At 44.8% G+C, this 22,225-nt stretch overlaps 1 long non-coding RNA gene across 1 annotated transcript; it reads right to left on the bottom strand.

The window, feature by feature from the left end:
* Nucleotides 1-1,810: 1,810 nt before the first annotated feature.
* On the bottom strand, nucleotides 1,811-10,659 carry LOC138917931 (uncharacterized). Its single transcript, XR_011426613.1, has 2 exons — nucleotides 10,521-10,659; nucleotides 1,811-6,360 (listed from the first exon to the last, which is right to left on the bottom strand). It is a non-coding gene; the product is annotated as an uncharacterized lncRNA (long non-coding RNA).
* Nucleotides 10,660-22,225: the final 11,566 nt, after the last annotated feature.

Here is a 22,225-nt window from a genome sequence, read left to right as displayed (position 1 = left end):
CTTTAGGAATATTAAATAGAGACATGGAAGATATTAAAAAAGATTCAAATTGAAATTCTACAGATGAAGGTCTCAAGTCAGTGACTTCAGCTTTCACCTTACGAAAACAGAAAGAGGAGCAAATTAAACCCAAAGGAAAAGAAAGGCAATAGTTAAGAACAGAGTAGAAATCAAATCAGTTAAAGAGAGAGAGAGATCAATGAAACCAAAAGCTAGTTCTCTGAGAACATCAATAAAATTGATAAACTTCTAACCAGACTGATCAGGAAAAAAGAAGACACAAATTACCAATATCAGGAATGAGAGAGTTGACATCACTACAGATTGTACAGATATCAAAAGGATAATATGGGAATACAACAAATAACTTTATGTCCATAAATTTGAAAATTTAGATGAAAAGACAAATTCCTTGAAATACATAAACAACCAAAGCTACAGAGAATTCAAGAGGAATAGCCCTATATCTACTTAAAAATTAAATTTGTAGTTAAAACTCTCTCCACAAAGAAGCCTCCAGATCCTTATAGCCTCATAGGGGAATTCTACCAAACATTTAAGTTAGAAATAATAACAATTCTATGCAAACTTTTACAAAATTTTAACAAATCAAATCCAACAACATTTAAAAATGATAATACATCATGACCAGCTGAAGTTTATCCCAGGAATGCAAGGTTGATTTAACATTTAAAAATCTATTAATGTAATTCACTATATCAACAAACTAAAATAGAAAAAACAATGTATCTCAATAGATGCAAAAAACACATTTGAAAAAATCCCTTTGGAGAGAAGGACAATATCAGCAAACCAGAAACAGAAGGGAACTTCTTCAACATGATATAGGGAATCTACAAAAAAATAAACCAAAAAAATCCCAAAGCTACAAATAATACCATCTTTAATGTTAAAAGATTGACTGCTTTCCCTTTAAGATTAAGAACAAGGCAAGGATGTCCACTCTCACCACTTCTGTTCTACATTGTCCTGGAGGTGCTAGCTTATGCAACAGGCAAGGGAAAAAATAAAATAAAGATGTAAAATTGTCTTTATTCACAGACAACATGATCTTCTACATAGAAAATCTTTTAGAATCTACAAAAAAACTACTAAAACTAATAAATTGAGGTTAGCAAGGTTTCAGGATATAAGATAAATATACAAAAATCTATTGTATTTCTATGTACTAGCAATGAGAAATCAGAAATTGAAAATTTTTAAAACCTCATTAACACCTGAAAAATGAAATATTTAAGGATTAACATGACAAAAGATGAGACCTACGCACTTCAAACTACAAAATATTGCCAAGAGAAATTAAAGAAGTTCTAAATAAATAAAGGGTTAGAGTTATTTTTTGTGCATTGATCAAAAGACTCAATATTGTTAAAATGTCAATTCTCCCCAGACTGATCTATAGATTCAATGTGATTCGAATCCAAATCATAGCAGGTCCTTTTGTAGAAGTTAACAAGTTGATTCATAATTCATACAGAAATGCTAAGTACCTGGAACAGCCAAAACAACTTGGAAAAAGAACAACAAAGGAGAAGGACTTTCATTACTTGACTTGTTATAGCTGTTAAGACATTAAAAATTGTTCTTTACTAGTACCTAGTAGAGAATGCAACTAGATACCAAATAAAACACCGACTAAATGAAAAACAACATGCAAACATCAGAGAAGTTCATAGCAACGAAAATCAACAATCTGGAATAACAGTAGTTTTCATTAAGGAAGACTGCTCCAGCATTTGATGTTGTATTAGTTTCCTAGGGTTGCAGTAAAAAAAATACCACAAACTGAGCGCCTTAAACTACAGAAATTTATTGTCTCACGATTCTGGAGGCCGGAAGTCCAAGATCCATTGTCAGTAAGGTTGATTCTTCCTGAGGCTGTGAGGGAGCGTCTGTTCCAGCCCCTTGGCTTGCGGATGGCAGACTTCTCCCCGCATCTTCACATCATCCTCCCTCTGTGCATATCTGTGTCTGTGATCAAATTCCCCTTTTTATAAGGACACCAGTAATGTTGGATTAGGGCCCACCCTAATGCCCTCATTTTAATTTGATAACCTCTGTCAAAACTCTATCTCTGAATAAGATCACATTCTGAGGTACTGAGGCTTAGGACTCCAACATGTCTTTTTTTGCAGGGTGACACAATTCAAACCATAACAGATGTTAAGTGAAGTTACAGGCCCCAGCATAGGGTAGTGAAAAGAGCAATGGACTGGAAGTTACAAAACCCAGATTCTAGTTTTAGCTCAGCGCTGTTATAGCAAGCCACTAGTGGGGGAGAACTAGAAGATAGAAGGCAAATAAGTTTCACATTTCCTGCCATCTGTATTCATCAGTAGTTGTCTCTGGATTCCTATGTTGCGAAGGATTCCAAATCTGCATTTCAGCCTCACAAATATACTCTGATTAAGTTGAAGGTGTTTTAGAGGTTTGGGACAGAGCAGGAGTTGGCATGGAACAAGATGCCATGGACTTGCCATCTCTGAATTGGATGATGTCTAAATTCCTGTTCAGTAGATTGAAGCTACTCAAGAATAATTACTGATTAATTTTAAACCATATCAATTTAAGTATCATTATCGATAATGAACATCAACTGAACATCCACTGAGTAGACTTCTGCAGGGTCACTTATTCCGATAGCCAAAGGCAGAGACATTAAGGGAAAGGAGAGGACCCAGACCCCAAGATTCTCACTGGGACATCTATATAAGACAGCCGATGCCAGATTACATAAGCCCCATTAGTTCAAATGGTCTAGACAAGGGTTTCTCTGCCTTGGCGCTATTGACAATTTTCGTTGTGGGGGACTGTCCTGTGCATTGTAGCACCCCTGGCCTCCCCCCACTAAATGCCAGTGGCACCTTCTCCCAATGTGACATCCAAAAATGTCTTTAGACATTGCCAAATTGATCCCAGTAGAGAACCACTGATTTAGACCCCACAAGGCAATCCTCTTCATTGATAATATTCTAACTCAATCTTCAAGACTCTCCTCTGACAATTCTATCTTCCGATAACAAGGAACTGCTTTGAAGAACCATGTCACAGTAATGCCCAAAGCTGCTGTGACTATTTTTTTTTAAATGGAAACCAATTAAAAACCTGCCATGGAAAAATCTGACCGAGAGTCTTCTCAGAGCTCCTAAATGAGAGCTGAAGTGGGCAGACTTCAGAGTCTTAAACGCACGGACTTTCCTAAGAGACATGTGACTCAGAACAGGGTTAAACACACTCACCACCAGGAACGTGTTTTCACCCTGTCAGGCATTTCAGCTGATTTGCATTTGAATTTCAGCTCTGCCACTTACTAGCTGTGCGATCTTTCCTTTCTGAGTCTCACTCTCTTAACTGTAAAAAAGGGATAAAAATATGTGGCAGGGATGGCTAATTGCCTGCCCTAATACACATTTTCATCTTTCTCATTATTAACAGAACCCTGAATTTTAGCTGGCCATATTGCCACCAAGAAGAAAAGACTACAGTTCCTACTTACAAAGATAGAGAAACAACCTTCCCTACCACCACCCCTTCCTTCTTCCTGTGGCTTGAAACAAGGATGTGATAACTGGAGCTAAAGATATGATAACCCGAGCTCTTGCAGCCTTCTTAGACCCAAGAGGAAATCTTGAGAATGGAAGCCATATGCTGAGGAAGCAAAGAGATAGGTGCCTGGCTCCCAGGTGACAGCAGAGACTTCTCTACCTCTAGACTTTCTTTATGTGAAAAAGAAGTAAATTGTCTTAATTAAACTCATCTTATTTTAAGTTTTTTGGTTATACACAGTTCAACTTAATCTTAGCTTGTGGAGAGAATCATGAGATATATACATAAATCCTCTAAAGAGGTACCTGGTGCATGTATGATGGGACCAGCAGTGATGGTTTGTCAGTCCACCACAAGGGTAGGATAGAGTAGAGAGTCATAAAAAAATGTTTTACCTATTTTTAAACATCTTATTTTAACTTCAAATGTACATTTACTTGCTCATATTTTGCGTAGCTGTACCTGATTAGAGTTCCACCTGTAGTAATTCACTCTTATTAAGTCTTTTATCTATAATAAAGTGCTTCTAGATAACTCTATTTACACCCTCATATTTTGTTGGTTGCATTACATATAATTAAACCATGTAATTAAAACAGCAAGCACCACTGGTATAAATGAGTTTGGGAACACGTAGCTGCCTCTTGGTAAGCAAGCAATAGGAGCAGAGGTGTGACAGCATCCTCAGGAATAACCTGATGACCGTGAAATTTCAGCCTGCAGTTGGTGGGGTCAGTACAGTTTTTAGAGTAAAAGAAGGGTGTCAATTAATCTGTCAGGGAAACCAGTTCTACTTACCGTAAGAGAAAAAGGAAGCTAGTATTATTTTATGCCTGTTATATACCAAGCACTGTACATAGATTTTCTCATTTAAATTTCACAGCTGCTAAGTTGTATACAACTTATTACCTCCGTTTTGCAGAAAAGGAACTGAGTGTCAAGGATCTTACATATTTTGCCCCAAATCTCACACAGCGGTGGGGCAGGGATTCCAGTGCTCATCTGTCTCGCTCCAAAATTTCTGCTCTTGTCACTGTCCCGCACTTCAGCTCACAGAGGAAAGAAAGGTTCATCCTGTAGAGTTGATTCAACGTGTGGTCAATGTTGAATGATTCTCGGTGCTTTGTCTTATAACTGCTGACAGCCAAAGGCAACAGAGAATATCGGAGAGTACAGAAAATTCCATCTTTAAGGGACATACTCTTCCCAAAACAGCCAATTCATAGGCATCTACAACTGGGGACATGGCATCATTTGTCATCAAAAGCAGCTCCTTTGCCAGGCACAGTCTTGCTAGCTGTTGCGACAGATCAGTGCCTACGCCTCACCACTCATTAAATATTTTGAATATTGCTGCTGGCCAACCCTAACACCAAACCCCAACAAGCTACACTTCCCATGTGGGCTCCAGAGAGAGCAACAAAAGTCAAAGAAGGTGCGTCCAAGGCTGAACTTAATTGCCCTTGAAGAGTATTTTTGGAAGCCCCACATCAGGCAAGCATTGTCCACCTAGGCCCTTTGCTCCTTCAGCCAGTGCTCGCTGAGCACATAATAAGCCTTACAGATGGCCCACCCTGGGAAGGACTTCACAGTCTGGGAGACAGACAAGTGGACTAGCATAGGGCCTGGCACGTACTAGGCTTACAGTGTATATGTGTTGAGTGAGCGAGTGAATGAGTGAATGAATAAATGAAGAAAGAAACAGATGGAGTGAACGAATGGATGAATAAATGAGGAGATGGATCATGGAGGGTATTGTAAATCATGCATAGGAGCTTATGTGTGTATCCTGAAGTGACAGGAAACCACCAAAGGGTCTGAAGAAGGAGATTAAGAGGCTTGTAAATGAATCTAGGGAACTGACTCTTATAACTGAGTTAAAGACAGATTGGAATTGGGTGAGGATGGGAACAAGGAGATTGAGTAGAAGTCCAGTTAACGACCCAGGAAAGCTATGGGTGACATGTTGACTGACTGAACAACAGGTGACATGGGCCAGGCACTTAGCATGTGCCAGACGCTGGGCTAGTGTTTCACATGCTTGACATTATTTAATTTTCACAACAACCCTCTGAGGTGGGATTATTATTATTATCCCTTGTAAAAACAGAGGCACAAGGGAGCCAAGTAACGTGCCAGATCCCTGGATAAGCAGCAGCATACACCTGAGTCAAAGGCCACCACGCCCTACCTCCCTAGGCGTGCCGGTGCGGACAGGTGGGCACAGGTATGCAGGGAGCGGAGACAGGTGCAGCAGCTCCCAGACAGGTCGCTGCGGGCTGAAGGTGCCAGGGCCTGGATGAGTGAATCTTGGGCTCAGGGACTTGCAGGACTTCACTTTGCTCTCCTCTTGCCCCTTTGACTTAGATGTCTTCGCCTCACACTGACTTGGGGATTGAATCCGAGAGTTGGAGAGTTGCCCCTAAGAAGAGAAAGGATGCCGGCTTGACTTTTGACCTCCTTATGAAACACCGCAATGAATCCATCTGCGAACACACACTGGGCTGGTAGAGACAGACGAGCAGAAAGTGTCTCAAAGCGGCTTCCCAGCAGCCCCTGCCACACAGCCGTCTACATCTGCATGCACACAATTCCGACGCGTTCCGACAAATGATGTTTACGTTCGGAATCCAGCTGTCAAGGGAGAACAGCTGCTGTCAGGTGCTTAAGGGCACCTCGAAGGAGTGTTTTCAGATTTCAAAAAAACGTGTGAGCCCACACTGTTTCAACTGCTTCCCCGTGGAAGTTGCAGACTGAAGCTTCTTTGTTCCTGCTGAATGACTCATGAATGCCCTTTAAAAGAGAACGAAACAGACATGTTTTGATGGGGAAAATACATAAAGAATGCAGTGCATTTTTCCAAACAGCCGTCAGACCATCTAATTTAGGCCAATAAGGGCAAACTCGCCTGCGTTCTCAGGCTGACCTTCCCAGCGAGGGCCTTGTCCTGGCCCTGGGCTCCTGGGTGAGGGCCGCACTGACCAAGGCAGGAAGGGTAAGGCCAGCTTTCCCAAGGTTGTTAGTCTTCCTGGGGTTCCATTTGAAAAGAGGCTTCCTGTTCTTCTAGAAGGTTGTTTTTCTTCACTGGGTAAATCATTTCCAGTAGCAGTGGGATGTAATAATTGTAAGAAGATAGTGCGTTTATATAGCACTTACTGTGTGCTAAACATGGTCCATGTGCAGTAATTCCTTTAATCCTCATAGTATTCCCAATGAATCACTGAGGCACAGAGATAGTAAGTCAGTCACCCAGGGTCACACAGCTAGTAAGTGGCACAGCTGGGGTACAAACCAGGTGGTGTAGCTACAGAGTCTGGGCTGTGTGTGGTGGAAGGAGCACTTCCCGTGGAGTCGGGAATCCCGGGTTTGAGTCTGGGCTCTACCCTTTACAATCTGTGCACTCTGAGCCTTGGTTTCCTACTCTGCAATTTGAGGTTAAAGCCAGCTCGCATTGTTAGAGGATTAGCCGTTGGAGTAGGCCCTCAGCTAAGGTAAGCCGCGCCTGAACGCCGGGTGAGCACGGCACATCCTCCAGGGGCCTTACCCCACTCCCTCCGGTTTTGGGAAGCCCTTCTATTCTGCAGTGCTGGGTGGAGTAGCAGAAAAAGGCAGGCGAGGGTCCAATGGGCCTTTAGGACACAGTGACTTATTGATGTGAGTGGTCTGGATTGATACTGGTAGTGCCCCGCCAACACACACACGCAATATAAACAGATGCATGGGCTCCTAATACACACACACCAGATACACGTACACGTGCTCCTAATATACACACACTCACACACATACACAAACACACACATACACATACATGTACTCCTAATACACACACACACACACTCACACAACAAACAACTAACCAACCGGAACCCACCAGCGCTGAGCTGCAGTGCCCGTTAGCTGCGTAAAGAAACCCCTGGAGGGTTTACTGTTAACATCAGTCTTGTGGTGATCCCGCTGCCTTGGCTTGTAACCCCAGGGCCTAGCTCTGGGTCCTGGGATACACACATTTCCAGGGAATGTGGCTGGTTTACATCAACTCTGGATCACTTCTCTTCCCATTGGGGAAATCCCATGTTGTTGATAAAGGGAAGCAACTATGAAATCACAGCAGTGAAAGACATAGGAAGCGCCCTCTGGTGCAGGGCCCTGATTTCTGGCACGCGCGGATGTATGTCATCCAGGGCCACCTGCACCCTGATGTTCTTCTTAACAGGAAGGAAATATTTTCACCTGGGTGGGGGAGGGGGCGTTACCTGAAAGTGGTTCTCTCCCCGGTAGAAGCTCCTCACTGATTCTACCTCCTGCATGGCATTTTCGGGCACCTCCCTCCACCCCTACCCCCAGGTTGAGAGCTTCTGCCCTTTAGACCTTAACACCCACGGGGGGTTTACCCAGTGAAGCTGCTCTAAATGGAGCTGCCCAGTTGAGACCAATGTCCAGGGATTGCATGAAAACCCAGGCTCAAGATTTGCGTCAAGCACCTATCAGTTACCCCCAACCTCTCTACTTCCTCAGCTTCAGTGCCCACCTCCCAGATCTTGCCTCATGCACCCTGGGGTGCGACAGGCCACTGTGAACCCACCGGTTCAATTGATCCTGTTCTTGATGTTTAGACTTTCTAGTTATATAAGCCAATAAAGTCCCCTTTTTATGCTTAATTATTTAGTATTGAGTTTTTATTTCTTTTTTTGTTTGCTTTTTGGGGTTTTTGTTTTTGTTTTTAAAGATTGGCACCTGTGCTAACATCTGTTGCCAATCTTTTTTTTTTCTTCTCCCCAAAGCCCCCCAGTAAATAGTTGCATATTCTAGTTGAGTGCCTCTGGTTGTGCTATGTGAGACGCCACCTCAGCATGGCCTGATGAGTAGTGCCATGTCTGTGCCTAGGATCCCAAGCGGCAAAACCCTGGGCCGCCGAAGAAAAACACACAAACCCCACCACTCAGCCACAGGCCGGCCCATGGTGTGTTTTTTTGGTGAGGAAGATTGTCCCTGAGCTAACATCTAGGCCAGTCTTCCTCTGTGTTGTATGTGTGATACCAGCTCGGCGTGGCTTGATGAGCAGTGCAGGTCTACGCCCAGAATCCGAACCTGCAAACCCCCGGCTGCAGAAGCAGAGCGTGAACTTAACCACTACGCCACCAGGCTGACCCCGGTATTGGGTTTTTAATCTCTCAAAACGTACAGAGCCCTGACTAATACAGAAATATTTTATAAAGTGCATTGAATGCCAGACTAAGCAGTTGGAACACTGACTTGATGGGGAGAGGGAGCCTTCGAAAGTTTTTGAGTGAACAAGCAGCATCCTCTTGTTTATTCTATCACTCAAGAAACATTTGATGCTGGGGTGTACCCTGTGCTGGATCCATGGTAAACTCAACAATATGATCCTGCCCTGAGGAACGTACTGTTCACTTGACTCATGTAAATGATGTTTGACGGCGGAGCGTCTGTGAAACACTGTGGGAAGTGCTTGTCGACATGAGGCACTGAGTTCATGATGGTGGCACAGTGGTGCTGTTGGAAGGTCGAACTGGTCTGTACCAGGGTGCAGGAGTTCCAGACAGACCGGACTGAGGTCAGGATGCCATTTAGGGGCTGCTGCAAGAGCCGGGCTGTCAGCTGGAGGGACTCGAGCTACAGCAGGGACAACAGGACGGGAAAGAAGGGGAACCTTGAAACCAACAGACCAGGAAGGAAGATTGAGGGTGAGCAGAGGGACTGGACTAGGGCGCAGAAGAGGAGAAGTAGAGACGAGTTTGAGGACAGCTGGATGGCAATGCCACAAAGAGCAGGGATGTCAGGGGAAGTTGGTTTAAGGGGGTGGTGAGGAAGATGTGAGTTCAGGCTTAGACGTGTGGAGTTTGAACATTTGTTCAAAAAGCAGTAAGAAATGCCACTGTGTGTTCTCAAGGTCAAGAAGACCTGGATTTGAGTCCCAGCTCTGCTCTGTCTTCACTCTGAGCCACTGAGTGTAACATTTAACCTCTCTGAGTTTCAGAGGGCTAATAGCGCCCTCCTTACTTGCCTACCTCACAGCGAGATGAAGTGACATGATGTTAACTGTATCATGCCATATACAGGTTGGTTATTAGTGTTATTACAAAAATTCATAAACTGTGAAAGAGCGTTAAAAAGCTCTGTATGAACGTAAATCATTCTTAACTCTTTGGATTAGAACCTTGGGCCCATCAAGTATTCCCTGGATAACTATAAAGACAAAGACAATAGGGATTTGGGGCCTAAATGATGAAAATAATGACTTCATGTCTCAGTTTGACCCCTGCATTGGGATGAAAGCTTGAATACACATTTTCCCTCCCAGCCACCAAACTGCACTCCCAAGGCAGAGCCTGTCACTAATGAAAGAGAGTGGTGTGGACTCAGGCATTTGAAAACTTCATCTGTCACAACGAACAGAAGTCAATTATCTCACCCCAGAAATCGCTTCCCTGGATGATAGATGGAAGCTATTAGCAGGTCCTTGGCAAAGACCTTGGCAGGCTCTGAGCTGCCTCCCTGGCTGAGCCGTCCTACAGAAGGGGGCTGACCCTCCCTGGGGGCCCAGGTCCAGGACCAGCCTGCCCCTTGGAGTGGGAGCTTCCCAAGGTCATGTGGACCCAAAATGGCTTTGCTGCAAGTCCACAAAGCCACCTCTGGGCCCTGTATCAGGGTATTTTCTCTACTTTGTGACCTGCTAAGTGATCTGGGCTCGGGACGGAACAGTTAAAACCCAAAGCTTCACTAGCAGGGGAGGAACAAGGGACCGAATATCTATCTCCCTGGCACCAGCCATGAGTGTGTTTCTCTGCTGGTCCCTTCTCCGCCCACCACCTCGGAACACATGTGATATCTCAGGGCTGGAACAGGGACGCCAGGCCCACTGTAGATCATGCACCTTTTCAATCAGTTCAGAAAAGCAGCCATTGATATTTAGACTCCATTTAACTGACCTGTGATCGTCCATGAAGACACGCTTTCCTCACTGTCGTGTGACCAGAAATGTGCGAGGAAAGGAGGCGGGCTGGGTGCACAGCTTCTTCCCCCAGAGAAGCAACAGTTCTGGTGGCCCAATCCCCATTCCTGGCAGGGGACATGGGGGACAACTTGGTGAGGAGGACTCAGAAGTGCCTTCCCTGAGGGTATGTACCCTGGGTGTATTCTGGAATGTTCCTCTGGTGGATAAACAGAAGACGGCGGGCTGCTCTCCCTTCTGACTCACAAGGTTTGGGTGTTTCCTTTTATGGCAGGGAAGGTGCGATTTGGAGTTGGTTTAGTCTGAATGACATGCTACATGTTCCTAGAAACTTAAAGGGACGATTACTTTAGCGCTGGTGCTCCCATCTCCCTGTCGGGGTGGCAGGCGAGGTGCTCCCTGCTGCACTGGGTCCCTGGAGTCGGACTTAGAGAAGCTGGTTCAGGGAAAGGCCCCTGGTTCAGCGGGAGAGCATGGGCCCGGGAGCCAGGCGAACCCAGGCTCATAGTCCCAGCTGTGCCCCCCACTAACTGGGGGACATTCGAAATTACTAAGCCAGTCTCCTCATCTGTAACACAAAGTCAAAAATCCTCCCTTAGGGAATATAGAATCAGTAAATTGAACAAAGTCCAGCATCCTAAGAGTGCGAGGTTATTACTTTATATAAGAACTATCAATTGTAAAAGGTTATTTACGATGAAGGGATAATCATCAGGATCTATCTGATGATTATTTAGGTCACATGTTAAACCCCATTCAATGGATGGCATTGAAATAAAACCTAAAGAGATCCTGCTTGAGAAATATTTTTGAAAGCACAAGAAATTTGAATTGCAGGGGGACTAACGCCACGGATATTAAATACACCGGACACTAAAATATAACTATTGCTTCCACGTTAGAAATATTACCATAATTGGTTTCACGTAAAACAGATACTTAAAGGCGAGCGATCGTTTCCCGTGGGAGCCCTGGAAGAGACATCAGATGAGTTCTTTAATTGAACATGTCTTGGAAGAGGCAGAACAGCGTGAACCTCAGTGCTTCATCACAAACTCGAGTGCTCTGGCCACAGTTCATTTTGCACACTCACTCCGCCCCAGCACAAGGTATGGAGTCCCTGTGGCACGAACTGGCATGATAACTGATATGCTGTAAAACCCCAAAGAGTTAGGAATAGCCAGCAACCTGCCTCACTGATTGCTGCCAAAGCATGTACTTCACATTTTATTGCCTAAGAAAATAAAATCAAACATCAGTTTGGCTCCTCTATGCTCTCCTACCTTGTGCGTGCTTGTGTTGTGTGTGGCTACTTGTCTGCCTCTGAAATTGCTGGCCACTGGGGCAGCGGCCATGGCTTTTTATATGCTTCCTCATGGGCCTGTGCCAAGAGAGAGCCTTGCGTAATTAAATCTCGGTGCCCGCCCATCGCTTCATTTTTACCGCCTCCTGACGTTTGCGTCCTTCTAAGAATTAAAGTTCCAGAGCAGCTTTTAGAACCACTGTGGCAGGACTGTAGAGAGGGGATCTCAGCCCCTTTCCTGCATATCCAAATCCTACCAAGTCCAGTTCTAATGCCACCTCCTCCAGGAAGCCATCTCATAACTTGGCAGTCAGAAATGGTCTCTCCCTCCTCTTGTCTCCTAGACTGTTGTGGACACCTCTTTTGAGGCCACTAGTCACATTCTACTGCAGATCATGGGCATTTATATGTTTTGTCTCCCCTAGTAGCATTTAAGTCCCTGGAGGGAGACAGCCCAGGCTGGAGTCCCAGTTCCATTGTGTCCTAAATGTGCTGCTCTAAGCCCTGGACTTAACCTTTCTCATTTAGTTTATAAGCTGTGCAATGGGAATGACAATACCTGCCTATCGAGGGCTTTGTAAGGATACGACATGTGTAAAGTAAATGGCAAATTGCTGGCCCTAAAAGGATGCTCCATAAATATGTTGAGTGAATGAATAAAAGATTGAATGAATGAATGAATGAATCTGAGTTTTCACCAATTTGTACAGGGAAACAAAAACAACTTGTAACCTTAGCAAAGGCATTTACTGCTTGTGAGATTCCGGAGTCCTGGTCCCCATTGCGGGGCGGGTGATACAAATCAAATGCTTCTGCCTTGGCTGATGTTAAGACCCTGTCCAAAAAAGCAAGTTCATCCTTCCCCAAGTCAGTTAATCCTAACTGAACACTGCTAGAAGCTGCATACAAATAGTGAACAGTCAGCCAAACCAAGTTCCTAACACTTGCACTAAAGACACACTCCTAGTTTATCAAGCCCACACAGAGCTGTTTGTGTGGTAGGAAAAGATATCTTTCCTCAAGACATTACTGCCATCTGCTCCCCACTCAGAGCCTAATAAAGATGCAGCTTGATGGTGACTGCAAGGAAGGGGGCCCCAAGTTGTGTATGCACTGTGCCACCTACCTTGTGTCCATTCAGTGAACCCAATTTTTTTTTTTTTTTGAGGAAGATTAGCCCTAAGCTAACATCTGCTGCCAATCTTCCTCTTTTTTTTCTCCCTGAGGAAGACTGGCCCTGAGCCAGCATCAGTTCCCATTTTCCTCTACTTTCTATGTGGGACACCTGCCACAGCATGGCTTGACAAGTGGTGAGTAGGTCCACATCTAGGATGCAAACCGTCGAGCCCCAGGGCCGCTGAAGCAGAACATGCAACCTTAACCGCTATGCCACTGGGCTGGCTCCCAGTGAAGCCAATTTTAAATTTAGACTTTCTGACCAGGTCTTTGCCCACACTTAGGTACAAAGTCAGGGGCTTCCACATCACAGAAGATTGGGAGGATGTTTTCGAGTTCTCCTTTCCTTCAGGAGCTTGTTTTCTGCAATGTACTGTGTGTGAAACAGAAAAGCCTTCAGGGACTGGCATCCCCTGTGAGGCTTCTGAGTCTAGGACAAATGGGACCCCACCAGTGGAGAGAAAAAGACATGCTATAGAGGGAGTCACAGAGGTCTTGAATCTCAACTTTTCTGTATTTTTTGCCCCTGGAGTGAATTCACCCATTCAAAGAACATGTTTAAAGCGACTCCTAAGTGCCAGGCCTCAGGGACAGAAAGCTGAAAGGAACACAGGCTGATTCCCTTTATAACTCACAGCCTAGTCATGGGGGCTGACATGTGGTGTGAAAAATACTATAACAGAATGATGAGCGATATGCTGTGGGAGCAAAGATGGAGACGTGCCCAACTCAACCCGGGCGGAGGGGGAAGGGCGGTCTCTGAATTTTAAGGATTTTATTTTTATTTTTTCCCCCTAAAGCCCCCGGTACATAGTTGTATATTCTTCGTTGTGGGTCCTTCTAGTTGTGGCATGTGGGATGCTGCCTCAGCGTGGTTTGATGAGCAGTGTCATGTCCACGCCCAGGATTCGAACCAACGAAACACTGGGCCGCCTACAGCGGAGCGCGCGAACTTAACCACTCGGCCACGGGGCCAGCCCCCTATTTTAAGGATTTTAAACTGCACTTTGAAAGAGGGAAGGAGCTCACTAAGAAGACGAGCAAAAGGGATCCTCGAGGGATGAGAAGGTTTGTGCTACGGCACAGCCATGCAGAAATGCATAGCAATTTGGGGAGCTATAAATGGTTTCACCCATTCCCCAAACTGCAGCCTGAGAGAACTTTCAAAGACGCAAATCTGCTTAAAATGGTTGTGTGGCTCTCGTTTACCCCTAGGTAAAGTCACAAAGTCTTTAACATGGAATCTTCTAAGCTCTTCCATGACCAGGCTCTTACTCGCCCCTCCAGCATTCTCTCTCCTCATTCACACGGCACACGTTCCTTCACTTGCCTGAAAACACTAAGCTCTCGCACCTTTGAATCTTGCACATATGGTCTCTCACCACCAACTTCCAATTCATATTCATCATTGCTACAAATTCCTTTGGGTCAGGGGCCCTCCCTGCACTCTAGGCTAGGTGACATCCCTCTGCACGTGACCTAGTGTAGTACCCATTGAATTTGATTGTACCTTCTTAAAGTCTCTCCTTGACCTTAGGTTGCCGACTCTAGGGGATCAGGGGTTATGGCTGTCTCGCTCACCACTGGGTTCTCAGAGCCTAGGACAGGATATAAGAGGAACTGTGAATGAATGAATGAATAGGTCAAGTGTAACTGCATCTCTGGATATGTGTGAGTTTTGTTGAGAAATTAGGCTGAAAGGTTACACAGTCTAGACTGTGAGGGACCATATATAGCACCTGAGGAATTCAGAATTTTATTCACAGACTATGGGAAGCTATTGAAAGATTTTTAAACAAGTGCCATAACTGGATATGCATTTTTAAAGGATCACTTTTGGAAAGATAGTTCTGGCATCCATGTAAACAGGATGGATTAGAGAGTTGTGTGGGCTGGAGACAAGAGGACTTGTTATGAAGCCACATTCTCCGTGCACAAAAGGGATGAGGGCCTAAATTGAAGAGGGATGAGGTGGAAATTGAGGGAAGGGGGACAACTATGTGCATATTAAACAAGTAGAATCATCAGGATCTGGTGCCTGACTAGATCTGTGGGATGAGGAAGGAGAAAGATTTAGGATGGGGCCAAAGTTTCTGTTTGGACAACGAGAGGAAGAAGAGCAAATCAAATTAATAGAAACATGAAGTGAGTTATCTCTTTACTTTGGGTTGTCATTCACTGGGGCCTCAGTCAAAGAAAACCATCTTTTCTACTGCTTCTGGTTGGCCTTTCTGAGCAAGGAAGTGAGGGTATCTGTCTTTTGCTCTGCCAAGGGACTCAGACTCAAGAAGTGTGAGAACCGCTTGTTCAGTCTGCAGGCCAGGCGGGCTCTGAGACTCTACTCAACCTCAATGAGTCAGCACCTTTCTATCTGATTCAAAGTCTGTAAGATGTGCTCTTTGCTTCTAAGAGCTCCAGGCTGGACTGCTGGGTCATTTACGGAGCAGGATACAAAGGAGGCATTGATCAGCTGGCTCTCCTCCCATCAAATCCCTTGGTCATTCTTCTGTTGTGTCCTGTCTCCAGCTTAACGACTCAGATTGACCCACTGTGCCTAACCTGCCCTTTCCACAGTTCTCGCCCAGAGGGGGGCCTCCTTGCCACATTCTGGGTGCTGCCAGAGGATCCTGGTGGAGACTGGGAGCCCCGGCCCACAGTTGTTATGCTCAGAGCCTTATGGAAAATTTGAACAGGGCCTGAGCAAATGGCACAGCTCACTTCTTGGCATCTGTAAGTGGGACTCACCAAATTGCGATGCAGAGTCGGCGAGTGAGGTCAGCGTTGGCTGAGAACCTCAAACGGAGGGGGAGCTGAGGAGAGGAAGGAAGGGGACACAGGAGCACATGTGACCAGGGTGTAGCCCTGGTTTAAAAACAACAGAAAAAGAAAACTTTGGAGGAGAAGTGCCAGACTCCAAATCCAGAGGTGGTCCCCGGCTGCTGATCTGATATCTGACCCCGGGGCCGCCTGAAGCAGTTCACTAAACGCTGCTCCCCACTCGGTTAAAAGACCTTAGAAAACAATTCACAAGCCCTTTTTAAAGAGAGTCACACATACGGCCTCGCAGACATTGGGCATTCCACAGAACTGGGAAAATGAAGTCTCTGTTTAAAGCCATGACTAGGTCTCTTATATAACTAAGGGTTATTACTTCTGCTTAGAGGCAGGAAATATCCACAGCTCCAGATCCTCCAGGCCAACCCCCAGCTCCCTGGGTGGCTGTTAGACAAGCACAGTCAGGAGGAGTAGGCGCTTTCAGATCCTTTGGGAACATTTTTGCTCTCAGATCATAACTTTGTAAGTGGTTCCCCAGAGAGCTGAAAGAGTTAATAGTCTCTGGAAGGGGGATTGTTCACCTATAAACTCACCCACCTCTAGAATTTGCCCCGACACTTGTAAAGAAATCCAACAGTCTTGGTTTTGAGTTTCTCTTCTAAAATGTTAGATAAAGCTCCCCAAACTTGCTTTATCTAAAGTCTCCTGGAGCACGTATTAAAAATCCACATTTCCAGGCCGCTCCCCTGAAGACTGATTCCATAGATCTTCAGGAGGGCCTTCCAAAGTCTGGATTTTAAAAAGGGTCCCTGGAAATTCTGATGTTTAGGCAAGTATCAGCAATGCTTTCTAGCCACGGGGCACTGGTGGGGGCGTGAACCAGCCCACAGTCATTCCCACCACACCCCCAACAGGTAAGCAGTGACCACAATGGGGAGGAGACCATGCTGGCTGGGTGACCGCAGGGACCTGGTAAGAGGAGAAGGCGTGTTGGGCATGGGGATAGCAGGGAAGAATGGTCCAGGCAAAGGAAAGAAGCGCCTAGAACAGGGCTGAGAGGTGCAGGATTTTGCCAACCATTCTGCATTTCTTCAAAGTTCACGAGAAGATCATCCCGGAGTAAGATGTTCTAAATAAGGCCGCTGCTCCGATTATGAGTCATAACCATAGAATTGTTTGGACAGGACCTGTTTGGGGCTGAGTGACAGGATGAAATAAATTAGAGAGTTAGGATAAAACGTAATTGTCGGGGAGGCTTTATCAACACTTGATACTCAGATCTTATGGCACCACGTCATAGGTACTCCAGTGTGGCTCAGGATGTGTTTCCCTGTGACCTTGAGCTCCTGTTCTGCCGACTGAAGAACGCCTCCCCGAAGGGCCTTTGTTGGGTTCTGTGCGTGAACCCGGTGCCTCTGCAGACACCATTTCATCTTCATCTCTGGATTCCCAAAGTCTAGCACAGGCCCGGGCACAAGGTCCATCACCTGTGAATGCTGCCGAATCGCTGTGAATGGCATCCCTTCATACTATTTGATCTTAGGGCTCCTGGCATGGTAACTGAGATGTCCAACTCACTCTCAGAGGAATATTTAATTCTAATTTTCTCATTAAAGCATCAGGAAATGCTTAGACCTGTGGCAGGGATGGCTGTCTACCCTCACTTCATTTCAGTGGCTTATTCTCAAGGCATCTTTTTTCATTCAATCCACCCTTCAGACACTTGCTGTCTCAGGCCCATCCCTTCAAACGGATGAGCTGGAAAACCCTCCTGGATATAGATTTAATAACCCAACTGCCCGGATGCTCAAATGCCCCACTGCCGTACAGCGCGAGCTCCTTCCTGAGGGGCCTGCTCTCTCTCTCTCTCCAACTCAGCAACAAGCTCTTCAGTCCCAGCTGGAATGTGTCAATGAAATACTGAGCGGCGTGAGCTTTCTCTGACAGCTTCAATTATCAGCTCAAGGAATAAAAACAAAAGTCGGGGAAGAGATGTCAGAGGCAGAAAAGCAGCACAGAGTTGGGTCCTCCTATGGCATGAATAATGGGACAGAATATGTTTTTCCTCTAAGTCTTTGCTCCATTTTGGGAGTGTGCCTTCTGAGAGGCATTGAAAAGGTCTTATTTGACCATTAAAAAAAAGCACAAATGACCCAAAGAAAGACTTATCTGTAATAGAATCACGCTATGTTTTTAAGGGGGGGATATAAGATGTATGATTAATAATAGCTTTTATTAAGCAATTACTACATGCCAGGTATTTTTACCTAGATAATCTCCAATGCTTGTAACAACCCTGCTAGCTATGTGGTAGTAACTCCCTCCCCACATCCCCATCTTTCCAGGGAAGAAGCTAAGACTCCAACAGCAGCTTGCTCAGGGAACAGTTAGAAGGCTACAGAGCTAAGATTTGAACTTTGGACTCCAGACCCTAGATGTCACACTTTTTTTTTTAGCCTTGAAGACTTTTTATGACACCGATTCATGGGTTCTTTTGGTAACAGCTTTATTGAGATATAGTTCACATGCTAAACAATTCAGTTGTTTAAAGTGCACAATTCAATAATTTTTATCCTGTTCACAGAGTTGTGCAACCATCACCACAATCAATTTTAGAACATTTTCATCACCCAAAAAAGAAACCCTGTATCCTTTAACTGTCATCCCCCTATTTCCCCATCCCCTCCCTAGCCCTAAGCAACTGTAACCTGCTTTCTGTCTTTGTAGATTTGCATTTTCTGGACATTTCATACAAATGGAATCATACAATATGTGGCCTTTTGTGTCCAGCTTCTTTCACTTAGAACAATGTTTTCAAGGTTCATCCACACGTTGTAACCTGTGTAAGTACTTCATTCCTTTTTTTTTTTTTTTTTGGCTTTTTCTCCCCAAACTCCCCCAGTACATAGTTGTATATTTTAGTTGTGGGTCTTTCTAGCTGTGGCATGTGGGACGCCACCTCAGCATGGCCTGATGAGGGATGTCAAGTCTGCGCCCAGGATTCGAACCAGCAAAACCCTGGGCCGTCGAAGCGGAACGTTCAAACTTAACCACTCAGCCATGGGGCCGGCCCCTACTTCATTCCTTTTTATGTCTGAATAATATTCTGCTGTTTTATGGATTAAATTATGTTCTCCTAAAATTCATATGTTAAAATCCTAAGTCTTAACACCTCAGAATGTGACTTTGTTTGGAAATACAGTCATGCATTGCTTAACAACAAGGATACACTCTGAAAAATGCGTCGTTAGGCGTTTTCAATGTTGTGCGAACATCATACAGTGTACTCACACAAACGTAGATGGTATAGCCTACTACACACCTAGGCCATATGGTACTAATCTTATGGGACCATTGTAGTATATGTGGTGCATTGTTGACTAAAACGTCATTATACGGTACATGACTGTAGGATAATTGCAGATGAAATTAGTTAAGCTGAGGTAATACTGGAGGGACCTACCTACTCCAGATGTCCAATTCTACCTACTCCTACGTCCTTATAAAAAGGGGAAATTTGGACACAGAGACATGCACACAGGATGAACATGAAGAGAGAGATGAGAGTGATGCTTCTACATGCCAAGGAATGCCAAAGATGGCCAGCAATCCACCAGAAGCTAGGAGAGAGGCAGAGAACAGATTCTCCCTCACAGCCTTCAGAAGCTACCAATCCTGCCAAAACCTTCATCTGGGCCTTCTAGCCTCCAGAAGTGAGTGACAATAAACTTCTGGGTAAGCCACCCAGTTTGTGGTTTTATGGCAGCCCTCACAAACGAAAATGCATTGTATGAGTATACCTCATTTTGTTTACTCATTCATCAGTTGTTGGACATTTGAGTTGTTTCCACTTTTTGCCTATTATGAACAATGGTGCTATAAACATTTGTGAACAAGTTTTTGTGTGGACACGTGCTCTCATTTCTCTTGGGTATATACCCAGGAGTGGAGTTGCTGGGTCATCTGGTAACTCGATGTTTAAACTCTTGAGGAACTGCCAGCCTGTTTTGCTAAGCGGTTGCACCATTTCACGTCCCCACCGTCAGTATACGAGGATTCCACTTTCTCCACATCCTCATCAACACTTGTTATTGTCTGTCTCTTTGATTATAGCCATCCTAGTGGGTTTGAAGTGGTATCACACTGTGATTTGACTTGCATTTCTCTGTTGACTAATGATGTTGAGCATCTTTTCATGTGCTTATTGGCCATTTGTATATTTTCTTTGGAGAAACGTCTATTCAAATCCTTTGCCCACTTTTTCATTGGGTTGTCTTTTTATTATTGAATTGTAAGAATTCCTTATGTATTCTAGATACAAGTCCCTTATCAGATATCTTTGCAAATATTTCCCCACAATCTGTGGGTTTTCTTCACTTTCTTGATGTGTCCTTTGAAGCACAAAGTTTTTAATTTTGGTGAAATCCAATTCTCTGTCGATAATTAGTGTTTTATCCGCCCGCATTGCCCTCTACAATCATTTTCCCAAAAGCATCCAAAGTGATCTTTTTCAAGTGTAAAGCCAACCCTGCCAGGCCTCTGTGTGCAGGAAGATCATGAAGATTATGAGGCCCTGAGGATCTGACCAGGTCCAACTTTTCAGCATCATCTTACATCAGCTCTCTCTTGCTCACAATATTCCAGCTGCTCTGACCTTCTTTCTCTAGTTGTCTACCCAGTTCTAGCTTCAGGGACTTTGTATTCACTGCTTCTTTGTACTGTGCTCCTGATTTATGCTCAGCTGCCCCTTCTCTTCATTCTGGACTCAGCTCAAATGTTACTTCCTCCAAGAAGTCTTTCTTGATTGCCCTCTCGAATGTAGCTACTCCTCATCCACCTCAGATATTCTTTTTTTTTTTAATTTTTTTGAGGAAGATTAGCCCTGAGCTAACATCTGCTGCCAATCCTCCTCTTTTTGCTGAGGAAGACTGGCCCTGAGCTCACATCCATGCGCATCTTCCTCTACTTTATATGTGGGACGCCTACCACAGCATGGTGTGCCAAGTTGTGCCATGCCCGCACCCGGGATCCTAGAATCTAAGTTTAAGAACAGCAGTGACCTCTTCTGGGTGTTCACTGCTACATCCTACTTTTGGGGACAGTGCTTGGCATATAGTAGGTCATTAGTAATATTAGTTAAATGACTGAGCAATGGAGTTCGGCAGCGACTAGACGGAATGACTTCTAGCATGGCACTTCAGAAGTGAAAGACACCTTTGTAAATCTCAGCACGGGAAAGAACCTCAACTCTTTAAGTTTTATCCTATCCTGTTAGTATAGTGTAGTTTAGATAAACTGGAATATTGGGCTTCTGACAGGATGGGAAAGCCAAGTCCCGGCTTGTGTTGTATCCTTATATATGCTTGAAAAATGCTTCTCAAATTTTAAAATTCTAACAAATTACCCAGCAGTCCTGGTAAAGTGAAGACTCTGATTCAGAAGGTCCAGGATTCTGCACTTCTACCAAGCTCGCAGGTGATCCTGCTGCTGCTGCTCTGGGGGCCACACCTTGAGTAGCAAGAGTTGAGAGGACAAGAGCATCTTAGTTCCCATCTGATCATGTTGATGCGGGCTCAGCAAGCTGAGGAGTGGAAAGAAAGATTTCTTGGACTCTCAAGTTCTGGTAGTAGTGCTCCTTTATTCAGAGAATAGCATGGAGTAGCATGCGGACAGGACCCATGGACAGTAAGAGCTGCAATGTGTTGAGGGTTAGAGCTAAATTTATAAGGCATAGGTATGTGAATTATTTCTCTACAAGACAAAGGAAAGATCATGAAAAAAATTGTTAAAATGGTATCAGTCTAGGTGGGGTCTGGTTATTGGGTGGTCCTATAACTTTGGATAAAAATCAGGTCAGATCTGGGGCCGGCCTGGTGGCACAGCAGTTAAGTGTGCATGTTCTGTTTTGGCAGCCCGGGGTTTGCCAGTTCGGATCCTGGGTGTGGACATGGCACCACTTGGCAAGCCAGGCTGTAGCAGGCATCCCGCATATAAAGTAGAGGAAGATGGGCATGGATGTTAGCTCAAGGCCAGTCTTCCTCAGCAAAAAGAGGAGGATTGGCAGCAGATGTTAGCCCCGGGGTAATCTTCCTCAAAAAAAAAAAAAACTAAAATACAATAAAATTAAGGTTGTTTAAAAAAAAAAATCAAGTCAGATCAGGTCAGGACGTCCTATGCTTCCTGAAGGATGATATAGATCGGTATGTAGGGCAGGATACTTTGGACTTCTCTCCTTGGGGCAGGGGCAGCCTTGATCCTCATCGATGTCACACCACCACCACGTGGAAACTAGCAGTTCGGTAAGGCTTCCGATATCAAGGGAGAAAGACTGCACATTTCAGTTTCTAAAGTCCATCAGACAAACCCCCCAATCCCCACCCGATCCAATGCTTGACTTCCCTCTACAAACGTATCTTTAACAGAATACT

The sequence above is a fragment of the Equus caballus genome, chromosome 15 (assembly GCF_041296265.1).
Source record: "Equus caballus isolate H_3958 breed thoroughbred chromosome 15, TB-T2T, whole genome shotgun sequence".
NCBI lineage: Eukaryota > Metazoa > Chordata > Mammalia > Perissodactyla > Equidae > Equus > Equus caballus.
This window is presented reverse-complemented; position numbering and strand designations above follow the sequence as displayed.